Genomic DNA, 16,693 nt, shown 5'->3' on the forward strand with positions numbered 1-16,693 from the left:
CCCCACACCTTGATTTTCGTGCCTTTCTCTCACCTCATGAAGATTGCTCCTCCATGCTGGTTTTGTCTCATAAACAGCCTGGGACAGGTGCTCTTGGAGTCAGCTTCTTCGCTTTTATTTCCTTCACTTTCAGTGACTGAGTGACTTTGACCTTGACCCTGTCACCTCATCATCTCAAACAGTCTCCAGATCTGTAATCTTGCCCAAGTTCACTGACCTTGCAGTTGCTAGAATAATCTACATAAAAGCTGGCGGAATGACCGCTCTGTCTAATACCCATCAGCTAAAAGCAGTCGAGAACCTACTGGCTACAGTGTCAGGGCTCTTTTGCTTGGCAATTTGTTTTTTAGTCTGTTTAAGGTTGAGTGATACTCATACATGTCAAAGAAACCAATATAGCACAGCACATTGAATTCAGAAACAGACAGTACAAACCATATTTTTTATTAAGGCAGACTTTAAAGAGTCTTATAAAATGCAGAACAATGTCAGTCCCACTAAATGTGGCTTTTGTTTTATAAAATGTAGTTATATTTTATTCATGCTAACATATAGTGTATTGACTACTATTATTTTTAAGTGAATGAATAATTATTTGAAAATGTCACAGTTACAATTTCTAACACAGTAAACATAGATTGGTAAAACCTGTGTAGACTAAGGCTCTTCAGGGTTCTCAAGAGCTTTTAACAGTGTAAAGTGATTCTGAGACCAAACCCCCTCAACTTCTAGCTTAAAGGTACAGAACACCCTTTTAGAATGTGCTTATTTCACTTGGCTTTTTAGTGTAACTATGCATGATAAATTATTAATCACATCATAGCGTGATCTTCATATGTCCCTTTCAGGTCTGGGTTGCCTTCCCTAAAAGGAATTGCTCAAAACCCTGACCGGTCTAGAGTTCGCCTTGTCTGTGTTCTCATTGTACCAACATAACTCTTTTGTATATCTCTTCTAGAGGATTCTAAATTCCTGAAGAACGTATTTCATTTGTTTGCATATTCTTGGTTTCTGACTCAGGGATTCAAGGTCATCAATAATTGAGAGGTCTTGGGTCACAGACTATTCTGTGGCTGATGGCAGAGAAGCTAAACATTTTGGGGATTGTGATTGTTTCTTTCTATTACACCAAAGTGGATTGAATCTCACGCTCTCCTAAAACTTGTTTGACGTAGAATGTTAATTTAAGATGTGTTGCATTTGTTTTTGCTGTGGAGCATTTGTCTAATGATACAAAGATGTGTTGCACTCTTTCAGGTAGCATTTGTTTAACTCTGTGAAGCTGTGTTACTCTGCCTGTCTAAAACACCTGATTGGTCTAATGAAGAGCTGAATATCCAATAGCCAGGCAGGAGAAAGGATAGGTGGTGCTGGCAGGCAGAGAGAACAAATAGAAGATATCTGGGATGGGGATGGAAAGGACATAAAAAGGATGAACAAGGAAAGAAGGAGCCAGTCACACAGTCACACAGTCACACAGCCAGACACGAAATAAGAAGGAAAGAAAAGATATACAGAAACAGAAAAAAGCTAAGAGCCCAGAGGCAAAAGGTTGATGGAGTGATTTAAATTAAGAAAAGCTGGCTAGAAATAAGCCAAGCTAAGGCTGGACATTCATAACTAATAATAAGTCTCCGTGTGTAATTTATTTGGCAGCTGGGTGGTGGGAGCCCCGCTTCCCAAAGAGCCAACGCGTGAAAACAAACAACTGCACTTGTTCACGAATATGTATTTATTCATGTATGCATTCAGCAGTACTTGTTGACTTCTTGGTGTGCCCAGATACTGGACTAAACATAGAGCTGGCATCGCATTTAGAGCAAGGTTTTCTACAATGAAAACTCTGTTGCTCCAAAAAAAATCCCGACTTCATTTATGCTTCTAGTGAAATGCTATCAGTGGACTCAGAGGAGGTTAATCATCTCCTGATAGGTCAGATAAGTGAAGCTCTCTGCTGGAGGGCGGTACTGCAGCTGTAGAAAGAAATCCCTATAGAGTGGAGGAAAGAGCAACAGGCTGTGTTGGAGGATATGAAAGATTCCCATGTGGACAGGGAATAATGATTTGACTTAATGTTGGAGACTAGGCAGACGCCAAGGCACTAAGCCTTTTAAGTGAAGTCATTGTAATCTGTGGTCTAACCTGGGAGGCTTTGGAGATGAAGGGTGATGTCACCACAAGAGCAATGAACCAACCACATAACAGGACTGTCTTCCGCAAATTAGAGAAGATGATCACACTACTTAAAAGCCACTTTAAAGCAAAAGGATTTATCTCGAGTGAAGTGAGAAGCTGTTAATGTGTTTAAGACAATCTGACTGGAAATAAGCACATAAACCTCAAAACAAGACGGCCCTTTAAGAAATTGCTGCAGGGATCCAAGCATAGGCAATGGCTTAGTCTAGGGCAAGAATGGAAAGAGCTGAGATCCATTTAAAAATGAAATGGAAAGGATTTGCTGGTGAATTAACACTGAGGCAAGGGTGGGAGGAGAATAATTCTGTGCTTTGTTAGCTGAGCAACTGGAAAAGAGGGAAATTCTTGCTGAGATGATCTGTAAGGTGGGGGAGGAGGGCAGAAATCAAGTAGCCTGGGTACTCCGTACACAATGCCTGTGAGTCTTTCAAGTGGAGCCCCATGAAACTGGCCTTAAATGTACAAGTAGGAACTCTGAAGGGATGGCTGGCCAAAATTATATTGGTGTTAGCTATCACCATATACAGAGAACAAAAGTAAAACAAAGTATTTTCTTTGCCTTTCTTCCATTTGTGATTGTTGGTTTGGTACCCTGTCCTGAACACACACACACACACACACACACACACACACACACACACACACACCCATATACAGGGGAAGGGAGAGAGGGAGAGAGCGCTGGCACTGGATTCTTCATTTTTTGATTCTCTACATAAACAAGAACAGAAATTGGCTTCCACACTTACATTTTGAACCCTTTCTATGTCTCCTAAGTGTAAGATGACTTCAATTACTGACTGTATTGCATCTCCTAAAATACTGAATTTTCAGCTTTCTCTCAGAAGGCCTTGCACTATGGAGCTCTTGTCTCTCCAAGAGTGTGAGGGGTAGATCACTTTCAGAAAAAGTCAACAGTGTTGTAAGCGTATGAGCAAGTGCAGTTATTTCTTTTAGCCTCAGAGGAAAGGGTTTATAAGATAAGAATATAATTGGTGAAATCATGACTTCATATCTTGTTTGCTGAGTTTGGAATTAATATAACACATTCTCTGGAACAGGGAAGAACCTTCATTCCTTCCCTCCCTTCCTCCTTCCATCTCTCCCTCCTTCCCTCTCTCCCTCCTTTCCTCTCTCCATCCTTCCCTCCCTCCCTCCCTCCCTTCCTTCCTTCCTTCCTTCCTTCCTTCCTTCCTTCCTTCCTTCCTTCCTTCCTTCCTTCCTTCTTTATTTCTTCGTTGAAGTTAATATTTTCTTATTCCAGGTTAAAAAAAAACCACCACCCTGCTTCAGCATTAAGGCATGAATTATGGGTAGTTTCATCCCTGCTCTCTTTTATTTTAGGCTTGCAGCTACAGTTTGGGTCATTAATCTTTGGACTTCTAAATACACGTGTGAACTCATGCCTAAGGAATTCTCTTAAGTGATTTAGCAATTTCAAGAATCGTGAAGAATATTTTAGTCATCTCCCAAAGTTTCTACAACCAATACATGCAACACATGAGTGAAGAGAAATAACAATGATTCACTCATGAGGTCTTACCCTGACCAGCTTTTTCTTTGGAATTTGAGGGCAAGGGTGGAATGAGTTTTTTTCTATCCTGCCAGTCAGCTCCCAAATAAAGACATAGAGATTTCTTATTATGAGAGCTGAGCCTATAGCTTAGGCTTGTTCCTAACTAGTTCCTGTAACTGAAATTAACCCATTTATATTAATCAGTGTTCTATAATGTGCTTGCACCTCCTGTTTCCTCTCTGTGTCTCCTCACATCTCTCTCGCCTGCCTAGATTCCTCCTCCCCATCCTTTCTCTCCATTGGAAATCCTGCCTAGTTATTGACCATTTATTGTTTGATTACACAAATCACAGTAATACACTTTCACACAGTATACAAATATTCCATAACACAGAGACTTGTGGAAGAGGAATACAGGCCTGATTACATCATTTATACATTGGTTTCCATGTTACCAGACATGAAACTCCTAAAATAAAAATATACTATAACAAGTTTTCCCTGTTCCTTAAAAAATTTGATAACAATGTTAATTCTAGTTAAGTAAATATGTCCATCAAATATGTATGTATATGAATATGTGTATAGTTGTACATAGATGATATATACGTGTATATATTTACACATAGGATCATGTCCTGTCTAATTATGGTTTGATCAATGATCAACACATATGCTATGTACTTCCAAAAGATTATGTTGTGAGTGGGATGCCATACATATGAGTTATGCTCATACAATGAATCTCAAACTATATCAAACTATCAAGTGATATGTGATTATATTTGCATGTGAGGAGACAGGTCTGATAGTTCATGTGTCTCTGTGTGTACACATATATGGATGTGTTTTTTAAAAGATTGCATGTTTATTTTACACATTCTATAATATGCCATCTTTTATGCCATACAAATGTACATATGTCTTTAGGATAATTTAAATTTTTTATTTTGAATTTTAATTTATTTAAATTTATTTCAATGTGTATCACTACTATGTACACATCTATGTGAGCATGATGTACAAGTGTATAGGAAGGCACATGTGTCATAAGGTACACATGGGTCCTCAGGCTTGTGTGGCAAGTTTATTCTCTGCTGGTTCTCTTTGTGTAAAATAAATAAATAATAAATAAATAAATGTAACACATGTATTTAAAAAATAGTAAAGGTCTAGACATATAGCAACTCCTGCATGCATGCTAGAGGTAAATCACGGTGTTTACCTCTGAACTGTGGTCCCAGCCCCAAGATTAGAGCTTTTTAATTATAACCATCTGAACTCACCTGAGTCAAGTGTTACTCTATCGTCACTGGCTGGTTGTAACAAGTGAACCCTTATCTATTGGTCCCTTGTGCAGAGAGATTCAGATAGACAGGCTTCTTCTGATGACCTCCCGCCACCGCTTCTAGAGTTGCCCTGCTCAGGCACCCGGAAGCAGATCAGTCATGGCCAGCATCAAGCTGACTGGTCTGATCCAGACTCCCGCTGTTCAGATGACAGAGCTCTGTGAAAGTCCTGCCCACCGCGTGTTGATCATGTTCTGCTTGAAATCTGGCTTGTGTATGCTGTGTTCCTCTTCCATAGGGAACAGTCTGCCCAGTAGCCATGGCCCAGGGGCACCTGTTCAACATGCAATGCTTCTGAGTAAGAACTTCTAGCAGTTCTGGATTCGCTGAAACAAACCCCTTCAACTTCTAAGATGATTCCTTTGCCGTCTACACAGCAGGTCCCGAACATCGACAGATCCCCAAGTCAAGACTCGCACTGTGGAGACATTTGAAGACACGCCTCTGAAGGATGAGGAAAAGCAGTATCAGGCAACACACCCTAGGCTGAGCACATCTTTGATGCTGGGAAGGAAATGGGTTTCATACCCAACAAAACCATGTTCTAGTATCAGTTCATTTCTCTCCCCGTCCTCTGCACTCTTCCTTCTTTCTATTTCTCTGTGTCTCTTGCCCAGTATCTATGGACCTCCTCTTCCAAACGACTGCTTTGGGAGCATATGTGGTTTTGAAGGAATGATATCTAATGCTCCATTCCAGAACCCTTGGACTTTCCCCTTAGCATCCATGACCCCAGGGATGCAGGCCTAGAAGCAGCAGCTGGCTTGTAGCTACCATTGATGACACAGAACGTTCAGATTTGATCTCACAGGCAGTCATGAACTTGGACGAATATGTATATACACACATATACCTGTGTGAGCCTACATTCTTTTTGAAACTGTGAATCTCTCATCTTCTCTACTCCTTGCCCTGAGGAAGATTGGAGATTCTACCTCACACTCAATAAACAGAAACTGAGCTGTTTTGAAATTTTAATTTTGTTTTATTTTGCTTTAAATGGGAGAGTTTGAAAAAAAATCTCTGAAATCACCCATTATCATCTCTCATTCAGTTAACCTCTTCTCATACCTTCTCACACCTCTATCTCTATCCTAAAGAAAAGAATGAGAGAATGAGCAAGAAGTATTCTTGTAACTTCTTTAAAGTGACAAAATACGTATGCTTTTATAGTAAAGGACATAAGGTAATAAAGATCTCCCAAGATGGTTGGGGATGATTCTTATTGCTTCTGTGGAGGAACCTGATTCATTAAAGAAAGAATATAAATTGCATTCATTGCTTCTTTAGTGAGAATTTTGTCTAATACTGAATTGATAAACTAAGTTGCACCACATCTTTGTGGCAAATGTGGTAGACCCCTCCTCTTTAGCACTTTCAGAGCAAGTCATGAAACTGGGTGCACTTGACTCACAGAACCGACTTCGATGAAACAGCTGGAGGAGCAGGTCTGAAATTTTTGGAAATCAATTATATGTTTTAGGTGTCCCTTGGCAAGTGGAAGATTCTTCACGGAAAGCTGCATTTGATTCCTTGAAGACCCTCCGGTGTTCACCGGGCATAGTAAAGCACAGCTGAAGTCCTAGTTATAGGGGGGCTAAAATGAGAGAATCACTTGAAATCAGTCGTTCAAGGTCAGCCTGGACAGCAAAATATGTCTTTAAAAGTAAGATAAAATTACTGAAATGTTCACGAAAGAGATTTTAAGGTATAGGTCAGCTGATTAAAGAGTAGTTTAAGCCATATATTATGTATTTCCCAGGCTGCTGTTGAACAAAGATGATAAAGTTATCAAATTTTTAAATGAAGTCAAGAACACCTAGATTACTTTGACCATACTTTTAATTCTGAGTTCAGTATTTTTATATAGTACGATTATTCCTCCCTCTATTGAACCCGGGGCTGGGCTAACATGTGAGTTTGAGAAAACTTGACCCTAACCGGTGTCATCCATGGTCTTTGATTTCTCATGACCAGGAGAGAGATTTGTGAAGGAGTTGAAAGACCTCCTATTTTCTTTTCATGCATGTGTAGGCAAGTTGAAATGTGCTCATCTCCCAGGTAACCCAGAACATAATATTTTCTTGCTCTGGGTCCTTCAGTGGCCTTGAATTTCCACTCCACCAGCATCTAGCACCCTGGCATGGCTGGTTTCTGATGACTCAACAGGTTCAGACTCAAAGGCAAGAATTTGAGAGCCATCGCCCAGGCCTGAATCAGCCAAAATGAGATCCAATTCATCACTGTGCAAAGATATTTGTTTATTCTTGTTCCAGATGTGGTTTAATGAAAAGGAGAAAAAAAACTGACAATAATTTTTCAGCCTATAGCTAGCAGTTGTAATGATGAAACTATGCAGAACAGACACGGAGACCGTGTCATTGCAAGGACTCTTCAGAGTTGTATTTTTATTTGAAATAGCCAAAACGTCAGAAAGGAGCCACCCAAGTTCTTAAACTAACAGATACTATGTCAAACACTTTAAGGAAAAGAGAATATTCATATTACTTCCATTGTCCTCAGTTGCAGTTATCTTATTCCAAGTATGTTTGTGCCTTCTATGTCAGCCCCGAATCTGTATTCATTGCCAGATTATCTCAGGGAACATCTGTCATACATGAAGCTCCATGTAACTTTCTGAATCTTGGTCAAGCTGATTCCGGTCATGTTCTCGACACATCATCACTTATTCGATTCTTCAACTGCATTCCTATTTAAGGGTCAGTAGGTGCTAAAGATTAGCAAATGGTTCATTTCTTCTTCAAAGTCTCAGAACCAGGGCCCACCCTTGTTTTTCGAGGCCACACCAATAACTGCAAACTTTAACATCTACAGAGAATATAGTTTCAATCTTTGATGCTATAAGGAGGCTAATGTGTGTCAATTGTGGAATAAAATCCACGAGAAGGAAATATGAACTACTGAGGTAGAGATAGAAGGAACAGCACCTCTTCTTCAACCTTTGCCTCTCTCTAATTTCTTACAGTGCAGTAATGACATTACCGATTCATGATTTTCAAAGGATTTCCTAACATTGCCTGAAATAAATATTCTTTGTTTGTTTAAGAATGATACCTCTTTGTTTCCAACATCTTGGACAGAATTAATGAGAGCCAGGAAGCCAGACACAGTGCCATGAGTTAGAAGCAATGGAAGGCTTCTATTTCTAAAGGTTTGAGACAGTCAATGTTATGGGGTGAGCTAGCCATTCTACCACCCAGGTTCTATCAGAACCATCCTTCTTATGTGAGTTCCCATAAGGAAGTTGGGCCCACTGCCGAGCTTACATCAACCATCTCAGGCCATAGATAGCCCTGACTGGAAACAGAGGAGGATGGAAGGAACTTTTGCAAATAATTTTTATGTTTCAGGTCAGACCTCAGCTGTACAAAGGTTTCTTTCAAAAGTATGATGTCAAAGAGGTATTTCTGATTGTTGACTCAAGATCATTTCTATTATGGCTGTTTGTGAGACTGTATTTATAAGTTGTGCAAATGCCCTCAGAGTTTGTCCAGATACTCTCTGCTGATGAGATGTTATTCGTCTTCCTCTAATTGGGACTAGTGATGATTCAGAAAGCTATAAGAAACTCCAACTGCTAATAGTGAATGAGAGAAGTCATGTGTTTAAATAGAATATTGGTTGCTTCCTTGAACAGGTAGTATATTAGGGATCCCATTCAAATGTGAATCAAAAGCACCATAAGGGATTAAAGAATATGATACCAGACTTTTAAATGGCTTGAGTTTGCAATTAAATCTATTAATATTTAAATGAAATCTTCTTGAATATTTTAGTCATGTCTCTTGGGTGATTGCCTGTAACTGGAGGTTTTTCTCCTGCCTGCCACTTTCCAAATAAAAGCTAAGAGGCTTAATATTAATTAAAAACTGTTTGGCCTATTAGCTCAGAATTATTACTAACTAGCTCTCACAACTTAAATTAACCTGTTTTTATTATTCTATATTTTACCACATGACTCATGACTTGTTACCTCATATCTTGCTTCTCCAGTGGCTGTTGGTGTCTCCCTGACTCCAACTTCTTTTTCCCTTTACCTTTGCTTATATTTTCCTCCTGGCTTTATTCTGACTGGCTATTGGCCAAATTAGATTCTTTATTAACCAATGGCAATAAAACATATTCACAGAACACAGAAGGGTTTCCCACATCAATTACCTTTTCAAATGTGTGTTCTCGTCACATATGGTCTCTTGCCCTAACTCCTTTACCAAAGAGTGAGGTCCATATTAACTGTAGACAAATCTCAATTGCTTCTCATTATCCAATATTACTATCATGACTCTATTACATACTTTTGGTAAATAAATCACCAATGAATGCCAGAAGAGAGAGTTGTGAGAATGCCCTTTGTTGTAGGAGGAGTGGGCCGCGTCTCGCCACCTGGCTAGCTTACACCCAAAATAACCACACAAAAATTGTATTAATTTAATTACTGCCTGGCCCATTGCATCTAGTCTCTTCTTGGCCAACTCTCACATCCTGATCTAACCCATTTCCATTAATCTGTGTATTACCATGAGGTTGTGGCTTACCGGGAAAGATTTAGCGTCTCTGATCTGGCAACTTCATGGCAGCTCTCTCCGTCTGCCTTCCTCCTCCCAGCATTCAGTTCTGTCCTCCTGCCTATTTAAGTACTGCCCTATCAAAAGGCCAAGGCAGTTTCTTTATTTAACCAATGAAAGCAACATAAATACAGAAGGATATCCTACACCAGTCCTTTTCATAAACAGAAAGAAGGACGTAAACAGAGAATAAGGTTTGTATTAGTTACTTTTCCTGTTGCTGTGATAATGATTCCAACAAAGGCAAGTTAGTGGAGAAAAGGTTTGTTTTGGCTCACAGCCTGAGGATATAGTCCACATGGCTGGGGAAATCACAGCATCAAAGCTTGAAGCAGAAGCTCATGCAGCATGTACAGCCATGTTGCATGGATGACCAGGCTTGCCTTCTCCTTTTTATTCAGTCCAGGCCCACAACTCAAGGAATGATTCCATTCACAGTTGAGGTGAGTACTCCTACCTCAACTAACATAATCTAGATAATCCCCCATAGGCATGCTCGGAGATCTGTCTCCTAGGTGAGTCTACGTCGGTCAAATTGGCACCACCATCACAGTGTTGATGACTACGAATAAAATTTTAGGACTGAGTAAATCTTTGTTTCTTTTTGTGGGAAGGACAAAATAATGCTTGAACTATTTTAGAGGAAAACTGTATAATAGGTATATATTAGCTCTTTTTCTCATCTATGTGGCTAAAGCAACTTGGAGAAGGAAGGGTTTGTTCTGGTTCACAGTTTGAGAATCCAGTCCACCATGGTGGGGAAGGATGGCATCAAGAATGTTGGGTGGAAGATCACATCACATCTGCAGTCAGGAAGCAGAGAAAGAAGCAGATGTTCTCCTTTGTATTGACTGTGGAACTCTGGTGCTCCAGATGCGATGCCTTTCTTCTTCTCTCCTCAGTTAAGTCCCTCTAGAAATATCTGCACAGTCCCAGGCAGAGGGTTATTTCCTAAGTGATGCTCAGTCTCATCAGGTGGACACTCATGATTAATTATATATATAAAAAAATATTTTCAAAAATTGAAAAATAGGACTAGATGGAGTTAGGCTGTTGCTGTGGAAACCATTGACTGTTTGTTCAGTATTTAGACTTCAATTCCAGTGCCAGGCTATTGGCAACTGACACAAGAAATGAATTTTCTGAAGAACCTGGAGAAATACCAGAGGACATGGGTGGAAGAGACTGTGAGTCAGGGATAGGGAAAGAAATGGAACCACATCATCACAAAGATACATGATTTCCATGGGACGTTGCTTCTCCCTTGCCTTGTCTCGCTGTCCACCCTACAGTGTGAATGCTGTTATCTAAGTGGATATATTCTACACATCTACTTTCTCCACAGCAAGCCAACAATCCTTCATTTAGAGCAATAAAATGCCAGATGTTGGGGTTCAAATTTTAGGCAAGAGATGTAGCTCAGCGGTTGAGCGCTTTCCTATCCTATGTACAGAATGGAAATAGTAATATTTTCCCCCAAGGAATCAACTAATCACCAGAATACGAGTGAGGTTCTGCATCTAAGGCCATTTGCTTTCAAGAAGTCAGTCAGTCGCACTATTGTTCTTTAAAAGAAAAATCAAGCCCCCTGAAGAGCCTACCCAAAACATCTATATACAGTTACTCAGGAGTTAAAAGTTACAGTTAATATGCCTTCAAAGACATGCTGTGGTTAAGTAGATAATTCAAATCCTATTTCTTTATTCAGCTGGTTGATATTCAACAAGGCCTAATAAGGTTGTTAGAAGAAAAGCAATTGAAACTATAACTTACCTGCCAGAGCTTACACTTAAGATAATTTCCTTATGCCTTGCACACTCAAGAAGAAATGCTTTCCACACTCAAGTAACATAATTCATTTAGTCTTCAAGCTTGCAGGTCTGCTGTACTGATTCACTAGATGGAGCTTTTTGGCTTTTTGCCCTGTTCAGACAGACACCAAGACCAAAAAAAAAAGCCCCTTTTTGATCTAACTTGAAAAACCATTGTCAATGTCAAGAACACAGGGCCTGTGGGTTGTTTATTATGCTAGAAGGAGTCTTCTGTGTTGCATTGTTTGTGTGGTATGAAGTGACATTGTATGCCTGTGGTCCCTTGAGGACCCTCATGAAAAGGAGATATGTTATCTCCCAAAATGATTAATACAAAGTAAATACAGCCAAGCTCAGTTCCAAAATCATGGTCTGTGCCCCTCCCCTCTGCCATTGAGGAAGTCGTTAATGTTTATCAGAAGGACAAACTATGGGATGCCACTCCAATGTTGCAGGAAATATGGTGACAAGACACTAACAAGCACTGCTGACCAGAAGGTGCACCAGAATGTATCTCCCATCCTCTTCTTACCCTTGCTAGGAGTTCCGTAAAAATTCACCAGGTGAGGCGACTTCTGTATTTTGAAAACGCAGGCCTTTTGCCCTATGGAAAGAGAATTGACATAGTTAGATCCCTAAGTCATGCAATGGAGGTGGCTAAGAATATCAACATAATAAAACTTATACCTCTCTGTGTGTAGAATTTCTGTTTTATTCTTTTGCTCCAAATCAATGAGGAATTGTTGGCCTCCCATAAAGAAACCAAATATTGCCAGGTATGCTAGCACATACCCCTAATCCTATTGGTGGGAGGCAAAGGCAGCTGGGGTTCCTGAGTTCAAGACACAAAATATAAAACACTCTCAAATCAAAGAAATACTTAGGGATTTAGTCATTTGACACAATAGTGACCATTTTACAAGTCAAGCAAGGAGAAAAGGCCTGAAGAAGGGAAACCGAGTTGAAATTACATAAAGCATGGCTTCAAGACTTCAGGGCCATTCTTTGATGCTGACCCGCATTCTCTTCCACCCAGGAGTTCTGGATTTAACCAGTCACACCCAATTCTTTCAGGTTCCTCAGAACATTTGGCTCTGCTATCAGTCATCAATGATTGCATCCTTGACCCTAAGTAAAATTATCCAGAAACCATGATCATCTGGATTCCTATGGTGACTTAGTCTCTTACTAATATGTGACTTTAACCCAAGAGTTTTCTGAGTCTTGATTGCTTTACCGAAGTATTATACAGTTTGAACAAACCATAGGTCATCCAAGAGGCAGAGTGAAGGGCTGAAGCAGATCAACACACTGTACATATGAAAGCTGCATTTCTAAGATAAAGGGTCAAACTGAGACTTGCATTGTTCATTAAGGTCCCAACTCACTCTGCATTCGCCATGTACTATACTTTAGCTTAATGGAAGGTTTCATTTTCCCAAAGGCATGGAACTGACCCTGGAAGTTCAGGTATAAGTAACAGACAGACACTACCAATTTTCATTAAAACTTGAAGTAGAAATGACTTTAAACTGTCACAAAACTTCCTGAATCATAAAAAAATTAAATATAAGTGGCCATCCTTACAAGTTCTTTTTCTCCTTTTTGCTCTCCCTAAGGCATCTTCCTCAGCTCAGAACCCTTTAACCAACTCTTTGCCCAATATCTACCATGTCTTAAATCTGCCAAAAAAAATTTAACCAGAGTCATTAATGCAACTGATATCTGAATCACATACAGAACTGAAGAGCCAAGACAAGTTGGCCAGGTGTAAATTTTATATACGAAGGCATTTAAAGAAAGCTGAGAAGAGTGTCTTCAGTTTGGGGGAAGTTTTCAGAGCGGCCTGTTTTGACACAGCCTCTTCTTTATATCAACTCAACATGAAAGCACAAACCTGACATATGTTCAATAAAATTGGTGTGGAATTTCCCAAAGCCAGGTCAAATCCCTGAAAGCTAACAGTTGTTGTTTTTTCTATTAGATTTTGTGTAGAGGTGGTGATGCAACGTGTATGTGGGAGTGTATGCATGTGTGTGTGTATACATAGATAGGTGATAGATAGATAGATACACACTCATATATATATATATATATGCATGCACACATACACACAAATATTAGTGTGGTTGTGTGCAAGTGGGTGGCACGCACACGTGTGTGTGTGTATGAGTATTTGTGTGTGAGAATGTGTGATGTGTATACATTTGTGTATGTGTGTGTGTCAGGTTGTATGGAGTCAAAAACAAGCACTGAGTGTCTTTGGAAGATAACACTCCCCCTCCAATATTTTTGTACCTGATCTCTCATTGAACCTGAAGCTAGCTATCCAATAGCCTACACCCCACCCCTTCCCAGCATTGAAATTGCAGAACCACATACCTGGCTTTTTACATAGTTATAGGGAACTAGGCTAGGTTCCCCATGCTTGTAGCCGGTACTTCATAGACTGAGCCACCTTCCCAGACCTAAGACTAAAATTCCCAAATTGGATATTCCAGAGAGCAGCACTGACGTCTCTCCCCTTCCCACTGTTGGGAGAAACTGAAGGATGAACAATAAGGATTTCTCAGCCTGGAGGAGGTAAAAAATGAAAATCAAGTGTCAAGTTTCCTGTTCTTCTTGGTGAGTGTCGGCTGCTCTGAATAGACGGAGGAAATCTGGGGTTCAGGTCTTGAAACACAGCTCCCCCATCCTCAGTTCTATAGGTATTCTTGTTGATCTTTTGTGTATGTGTGGGATTTAATAAAGGATCTGGACCTGTATGTGGTTCTGAAACTTGTCAGTTTTGCTCTTGACACAGTTGCAGGGTTTGATGTGGTCTTGTCTACGAAAAGGGAAAAAAAAATCTTCTTACAGGGCATGCCTTTATCAGAAGTCACCCCTGGGCTATTTACAAGTGCCATGGTTACAGACCTGGTAGACTGATGATATTCACATGCAGGAAACAATGCAAGGAAAACAGGATTTGCTCGGCTCCGACTTCGCTGGCCCAAGAATTCCAGGAAGTGATTGTACTCCACGAAACCGTCTGTGCTGGGCTAGATTGTCGATAGCTTTTAAGGTCAAGTCCTATCACACTGCATTTGCAGCGGTCTTTGTAACAAGGCAGCGTGTTTATGAAGTCGAGTACACGCTGTGTTGTTTACCAGCCCATGTGGCGTAAATGTGTGATATATTCTATTCCATGGCTCGCGCTGATGGCACGGGGAATCCATCACCCGCGTTTTTGACACAAGCTTGGGATGGGTTCAAAAAACAACTAGAAGGGTGACCACGCAGCCCTCCGGAGCATGAGGAGAGTCACGAAGCACTGGCCCGTTGGCAGGACAGGCGGGTCTGTGTAGAAGATGAATGTGGGGAGCCCTCTGAGTTTATGTTATTAGATGTCGAGCTTCCTGGAGTGGCCCAGCCACCTCCTTAGAGCTAGCGAGGTGCTGGTACAGTAAGCGACTCCGCGCCGCCGACTCCGACCCAGTGCACGGAAAGGGGGGGTAGAGGCAACAATGGGATTTATTTCTTCATAAGAGACCTGGGAGGCAGCCAGGCATTCCAGGGCCTCGCTCTGGAATTCTTTGATTTTTCTACAGCGCACAATGACTAGTACTCGCGGTGCCCCCGGGCTCAAGGATGCTGGAGTCCCACAGGGGACAGCCGTACTGCCCACGTGCACAGGCAATGGCCCACCCTGCTCTAAAATAGACCAAGTCGTTGTACTTCTAGGCTATCCTAACTGACCAGACCCTGTGTGTACCCACCCTCTCCTTGAATGAGGGTGGTCCTCATTCATTAAGGTCATTAACATCCTTAGAACGATGTTAAACATCCAACAACTCACAGAGAATGCTGCAGTGGCAAGGATACAAAAACATCTTGGAGAGAATTCTTTCAGCCAAGAGCATCCACTGCTACCCAAGCAAACAAGAATCATCTTTGTGGATATATTTAGGTGATGTCTGCCAAGTTCTCATATCTTAAAGGGCAAAGATGACAGCAGACAGGTCTTTAAATGCAATAAACAGACCAAATGAAACTCATTGGGTGACTCTGACTGTCAAGCCACCGATATCAATTTAATGACGTATGCTAGATTGCCATTATGGGACTTTTCACTCCAGGCTGTTTTCCCCAGGGTGATGAAGTAGACGACAATCGGGGAGAGATTTCCTGCCCAGTCCTAGGTTCTTATACCTACAATGTGCTGTTAAAGATCTGGCTTCCATCGTAGGACTACATTTTAATGATTGGATTTTATCCACTGATCCATTTATCCTAGATCCATAGGTTGGTGCCTTGAGGTTCATAATTTCATTCCCAGGGGTGCTGTGGACCAAAGCTATCCCTAAATCCCATTAGAAGGCTCTCTTTGTAGCAGGCTTGTAGTGAACATTGGTGGATGCAGAGATTAGCACATCTGCCCCCTTAGGTGCTTGTAAATTATCAGCAAATGCCTGGAGAACTCAGTAAAAAAAAAATAAATAAATAAAATAAAATGGCTGAGTCACGGAGCACGATTTGCTGAGATCATCAGAACAAGAGCTCTGAGACCTCTACCTCTGGTCTTTCCCTTGGCATTGACACCTAGGAAGTTTCTCCTCCACAGTGTACATTTGCAGACCTTGGTATGGTCTTTCCCCGGGTTTCCTTTTTACTGGAACTCATTCATTTTAGCTCATTAGCACACAGCGATGGAGAGAAAAGTGTTAACATTAGCTAATATATCAGGATGGTGCTTATATAGCAGGGATCAACCCGGCTGCCTATGCAGCCAGCATCCTGCAATACACGCTACAGCTTTGTGTGGCTCTGTTTGATTGTTCCATTCATGGACCACTGCATGCGCGTTGATAATGAATATCAGCCATTCTTGCTTCTTCTCGTTCTCTTCTGTCTCATTCCCCATGCTGTCTTGCAGGGACTTCTCCACAAGTCTTTGTTTTCCAAAGACAGTGGCTTTGAAGATTCTATGGGCCCCTCCTTCCAGAGAGATGGGAACTGCAAGAGTCCTTAGAAGAAGAAATTCCTCTGGGAGGAAGAGTAAAGACTTCCTAAGGAAACTGCAAAAGCATGAGAGAAAGAACCAAAATATAGAAGTATGGTGCCTGGCATAGGACAAGTTTATAGTCTCTGAAGGACTTTGACTTTTAAAAAAGGGTCTCCACATTCGTGGAATTCTTGGGAAAAATTCTAGGATACTGATATTATAAATAAGGAAACAGGCTTGTAAAGCTTAAA

This window comes from Myodes glareolus, chromosome 14 (assembly GCF_982192425.1).
Source record: "Myodes glareolus chromosome 14, mMyoGla1.1, whole genome shotgun sequence".
Classification (NCBI taxonomy): domain Eukaryota; kingdom Metazoa; phylum Chordata; class Mammalia; order Rodentia; family Cricetidae; genus Myodes; species Myodes glareolus.